Raw genomic sequence first — 6,000 nt, 5'->3', positions numbered from 1 at the left:
TCTTCTGGCACTCTCCTGTCCATTTCCAGGGGACATCTTTCTTTTTCAAGTTGTTAAGTGGGGCAGCAATATCCGCAAACCTGGGGATGTACTTGTGGTACCACCCTGCCAAACCTAGGAACCGTTGAACCTCCTTCAAGTTGGTAGGAATGGGATATTCCTGGATGGCTTGGAGCTTGTGGGGATCAGCAGCTACACCCTCACCTGAAACCACATGACCAAGGAAATGGAGAGTGTGTTTAAAGAAGTGGCATTTTTTGAGATTGAGAGTAAGACGGGCCAGATGAAGTTTGTGGAAGACAGCTTCGAGGTCTTGAAGATGCTGTGCGGAGTTTGGTGAATAGACAATGATGTCATCTATGTAGACGAAACAGATCTTCCCTCGGAGGTCTCCTAACACTCTCTCCATCAGCCGTTGAAAAGTGGCTGCAGCATTTTTTAACCCAAATGGCATTATATTAAATTGATAAAAACCAAAGGGTGTGGTAAACGCAGTCTTCGCTCTACTTGCCGAGTCCATCGCCACTTGCCAGTAACCTGAGCGTAGATCAAGGGAACTGAATACCGCAGCACCACTCAGGGACTCCAGGATGTCATGAATGAGGGGCATGGGATATGCATCAAAGACAGTCTTTGCATTCAGCTTTCTGTAGTCCACACAGAACCTGTAACCACCATCTTTCTTCTCTGTGAGCACCACTGGAGAGGACCATGGGGAGTTAGATGGTTCTATAACTCCGTCCAGAAGCATGTCTTGGACGTGTTCCTTGATTAAAGCCTTCTTCAGTGGAGACGCTCTATACAGTCGACCCCGAACAGGGACTTCGTCCTCAGTGGAGATGGAGTGACGGGTGACTGTTGTCATTCCCAACTTATCAGTGCAGACTGAAGACCACTTTTGCTGGAGGTTCTGGAGTTGTTGCTCGACAGGAGATGGTTCAGCTGAAGTGATGGTCATGGTCACCTTCGCCGGTTGGCATGGCTTTGGATTAGAGGTGGTAGGTGGCTGGCAAGATGTATGGAAGTAGAGGCTGACACTCGATAAGGACCTGTCCCAGGAAGCTTCCCCCTCATACCGTGGCAAAAAAGGATGGTAGGAGAAATCCTTCTGATGTTTGACACCATACTGCCTATTGACAATGTCAATCTGGGTATGAGTTTTCTCCAGGAAATCCAAGCCTAGAACAAGGGGAAACGTCAGGTGATGATCCTGTAGGATATATGTGCCTAGAAACCAGATCTCTCCGTGGAGAAGGTAAGTGAGGCGAACTTGACCTTTGGCCTGGTGTGACTGTCCATCCGCCAGCATGAAATACTGGTCCTGTGCAGACTCCAGCTCTTCCCCTGGATGAGCGATCTTCCTCCAGAGACTCTCTCTCATCAGAGTGAAGGTGCTCCCAGTGTCCAGGACTGCAGGCCCTTGGAGCCCTCGAACGCCCACATCCACGATCAGCAGAGTCAGGCTTGCAGCAGGAACTATATTTTTCTTCTCCTGGCTTCTCACCATGCTGACCTCTGCCGGCTTCTTCGTAGCTCCTTTCTGGCTCCTCTTGTCCTGAACGGCTTTGCTGGAGTTTGACTTGACCCAGTATTCCCGCTGAGCGGCGTTGTCTCTCTCCACCTGGGTCCCGATGCACACCAGTTCTGCCACTGTCTTCACTGTTCCCCTAAGACAGCTTGCCAGTTTGGGATTACAGCTGTTTAGAATGCGACAAACCAACTCAGTCTCCTCCAAGTCTGGCTTCCAGCGCAGACATAGGGCACGGTAGTCATAGGCGAAGTCAAGGATTCGCTCGTCAGGAAGTTGGAATCTGGAGCGAAGTCGGTCTTCCACTTCGGTCTGGAAGTCAGACGGCAGAAAGGCTTGACGGAAGACAGTCTTGAACTGTTCCCAGGAGTGGATTCCCTTGCGCTCTGCAACCCACCAGCTCTTTGCTGAGCCTTTCAGCACACTGGACATGGTTGCCAGGATCTGATTTGGTGTCATGGGTCGTAGCGCTAGGAATTCATCACATTTGTCCAGGAAGTCAATGGCATCGCTGCTGGCCTCCCTGCCAAACTCTGGGAAGTTGATTTTAATGGGCAGCTTTGCTTGGGAAAGACTTCCTTCAGTTCTGGAGCCATGGTAATCAGCAGACCCACCGTCAAAGGAGAATTGTTGTGGTGCAGACTGCTTTCTAGAGGAGAAAGACGGCAAAGAAAGTGGTAGACGAGGGGTGCTGGTCTTTTTGAAGAGTTTCTTCAGCTCTTCTCCCCACAGCACATCGCGGCGTTTCAGGCACTTCACCACTTCCAGATCCATTTCGTCAAGGGCCTCTTGCCTTCGATTCTCCATATCTGTGAAGCGTCCTTCGATGTAACCTCGCAGGACCTGTTCACGATTAATGCTGCTCTCCTGTAACTCAGACAGCTGTGTTTCCAGTTGCTCAACACGGTCAGTGAGATGGGAACAGTACTCAGTCAATTGCCCTATCGCAACACTGTCAGTAAGGTTCCCTTCATCATCATCGCCTCCAGAAAGATCTGCCCCTTCCTGTGTAATGTACAGGTCACTAATGCGGGTGGTTCTCTCTGTGATAGGTTCTCTGATAGTCACATGGGGTCTATCTCCAATCTCAGAGAAGTTTAGCGAAGTCAAGGTCTGATCTTCCATTTCTGACATTAAGTTCCCAACAATTTAAACTGATGAATTTAGATATGAATTTAATGACACAAAGGGTCCCCGTACGGGCCACCAATTCTGTAACGATCACTCTGCACAACTGAGAAGCAGTTGCACTGTCCTCCCTAAGGAGAGACTACTGGCCCTATTCCTATAGATAAATAAGTCAGCAAGAGTGACAGACAGCAAAAGCAGGGACGTCAGAGGTGTCAATTTCATGAACAATCGGTTTATTATTGTGAACAATAATGTCAACAAATGAAAAAATGAACAAATGAATGAAATGAATAATAAGAAAGGAATTCAAATAATTGCAGGTAACAGGTAAGAATAAATCTGGTACAGATGTAGGGACAAACAGAAGACTAAACAGTATCACAAAGTAGAAATGAATGGTGTCCGGAGGGTCTCCAATAAACCCACACTCACAAACACAACACACACAGATAAAGAACAAGGATAAATAAATAGATACAGACGAAAAACAGTGACTTGTGGAAACAATTACATTTAACAGTCTCTATGGCAATGGTGGGAGAATGACAGGTAGGCCCAACAAGTCCAGTAAAGCAGGGTAATTGAAATCCATACAAAGTAACAAAATAACAAAAAATACAGGAAACAAAGTATCAAATTAAAGTAGAAACAATCCAAACGAAAAAGAAATGATCTCACCCACAAATAAGGCAGTCCAGCAAAGTGTCCCAAAATGATGGTGATTGTAGAAGGTTGAAAACATTGAGTACGTTGAAATTGTTGAGACTGTCCAGTAGTGTTGAGTTGAATGGTGAACAGTTGTTTGGAAAAAATCAGGAGGATCAGGAAAAAATTTAGACCGTCACACATAAAACAACAAACACTAAACAGACCTAGAAAAACAGCTAAACTTAAACAAGTAACAGTGAAAACAAAAAGAGCAGTTTAGACAAAGCGCAGCGACAAAAGAAAATGAACGGATGCACTGGAATTATCTAAGGATGGTAATGGATTCACTGAAATTTAAGTAAAGAAAATGCTGTAGTTTAATGGATTCCTCTGAGAAAGGGAGTCTCCCTCAGGCCTGATTAGCCAGCTTTAATACAAGTGCTGGCTACTAAGGAGCTCTGAGATTGGAGGGGTGGAAATCTGAATGAGCCAATGGGGAGAGAGGATGAATAGAGGGTGGTTGCAAGGAACTAAGGGAAATGAAGTTTTGACCTGGCCAGGCTACTGACCCTAATTAAAGGGACAGGTGGGTGAGACTTACACCCACATTATGTAGCATGGGAATTGCTACAACAGTTGTGAAAGAATCACACTCACCACGGTTCGTTGCCCCTTTAAAAACACAACCCAACACACAGGAATGGATTTTTTTGAAGCACGGTTGCGCAATTTTTAATAAACACAAAAACAAAAATAAACAAAACAAACACCTAGCTCTTCTTTGAGCAATAACTAAAACAAAACAGGAACCTAAACTGAAAACAGGACAGCGAAGCTGTTTACCTGTAACAAAAAACAAACAGAACAGCACACACAAAACAAAGGCTTCACTCTACCTTTTTCTTTTTCAAATTACAGCTGTACCCACACACCAGCACAGTCAGGCTTCTGCCCTCTTCAACAGCCGCCCTGAGCAGACCGACTGCTCTCCTTTTAAACCCTGCACCTGGCTCTAATTTTCAATAATAGCCAGGTGCAGGTACTGATTAAACAATAAAACAATTAAACAAAAACAATTAAACAAAACAATTAACAAGACAAATGTGCATTCCGCACATGTTTTTTCTGCAGAGAGGTTTTAACCCCCTCCCTGCCATCTCACACAGTTTATTTAAGTTGATTTGCTTAGTGTATAGATTCAAACAAGAACATAAAAAGGACACCGTAAAGCCAATAGCTATATAAACTACTGTTACAAATCTCTCTCCCGACATGTGAGGGTGCTGTGTAAAGGGAACAGTGTGACCCGGACTGGATGGTTTGGCAATTCATTCCAGGGAAAGGTGGAAGTCAGCCATCTAGAAAGGGGTGGAGTCACAGTACACCAAGTCATCGCCCCAGATGGGAAGCAATGTGGCAATCGCGCAGTGGAGGAAAACGATTAGACTCGCTAACCAAGGGGGCGTGGCTGACTGTATAAAAGGGATGTGACGATTTGAACTGTTCCTTTGTTATGGTTACGGATGAACCACTGAAGGACTGTATGTACTGAGAATGTTTTGTGTTAGTTTTGTTTGCTGTGTTAATTGTACTGTTTGTCTTTTATAGACGGCTAACACATACGGGAGCTGTTTCTTAAGACCAGCACCCAACCCGGACTTCACTGCACTCGTACTCCCTGAATAAATTGTATTTCAGCACTTGCACTTCAGCACTCACTCTGGACTCTGGTGATCGTGTTTGTGTTCTGTGTGTGTTTAAATACCGTGTCTATTATTTCAGGACTGAACCCTGTGTTTATTTAACTGCGCAATACACATTGTTGTGTATTGCCAGTCCTCCATTATTTTACTGTTGATAAGTGATGTTGCATTTATAAATAAAGTACCATTTCACCAGTACTTTGTTGTTTGTCATTGTCTTGAGCACTGCATCACCTCTACACCTGTGCACTGCAAACCACTTTGCCACAGTAACAAAAACGTTTGTGTAAATTGTCTGTATATGTGTCATTCTGTAGAACTGGACTCTCTACAGATGTCCACCCACCAATGTTCCTAGAGGATTAGAGAAAGCACTAAGCAATTGTGCTATACCCCTCCAGAACAACACCTATCAGACTTGTCACATAGTAGTATCACTTTGGCTGCCTATGGTGACCCTACACCTACTGACAGTGTTATGGCGGGTGTTATTTGGCCACCCTCTTTGCTTGTAAATCACTAACACAAAGAAAACCTTGTTTCATAACAGTAACAGACACAACCCAGCGATGTGCTTATCTAACTGTAACCCAGCCCGCAGTGACTTTTCACATACTACATAACAGCTAAGTTTACTCAGCAGTCAAAGTGTATTACATAACATGATATCCACTCTACAAAAGGGTTAATGTCATGTAATTTTCATCTGATACACAGAGACTGGGTTGAACATTGAAAGTAGCACTCACCAGTCAATTCTTCATTTGCCCAACCAAAAAGAAGCCATGCAAGTAACTGTGGCCTCCAATACCCACATTATTCCTAAAAATGGCAGAGTGACATACAGCAAGTGAGGGTGCTTCCACAATAAACCTATTGCCAGTGATCTGCATTACCTGCAGGGACAGCAAGCCATTTACTTCATTGTGATTTTCTCATTTACAGCATGTTTATTCAACTTACACCAGGGTACAGAAATACTGCGTTGTT

This window comes from Acipenser ruthenus, chromosome 13, assembly GCF_902713425.1.
Source record: "Acipenser ruthenus chromosome 13, fAciRut3.2 maternal haplotype, whole genome shotgun sequence".
In the NCBI taxonomy this organism is placed as follows: Eukaryota; Metazoa; Chordata; class Actinopteri; order Acipenseriformes; family Acipenseridae; genus Acipenser; species Acipenser ruthenus.
The sequence above is the reverse complement of the archived record's forward strand: the minus strand, read 5'-3'. Positions refer to the sequence as shown.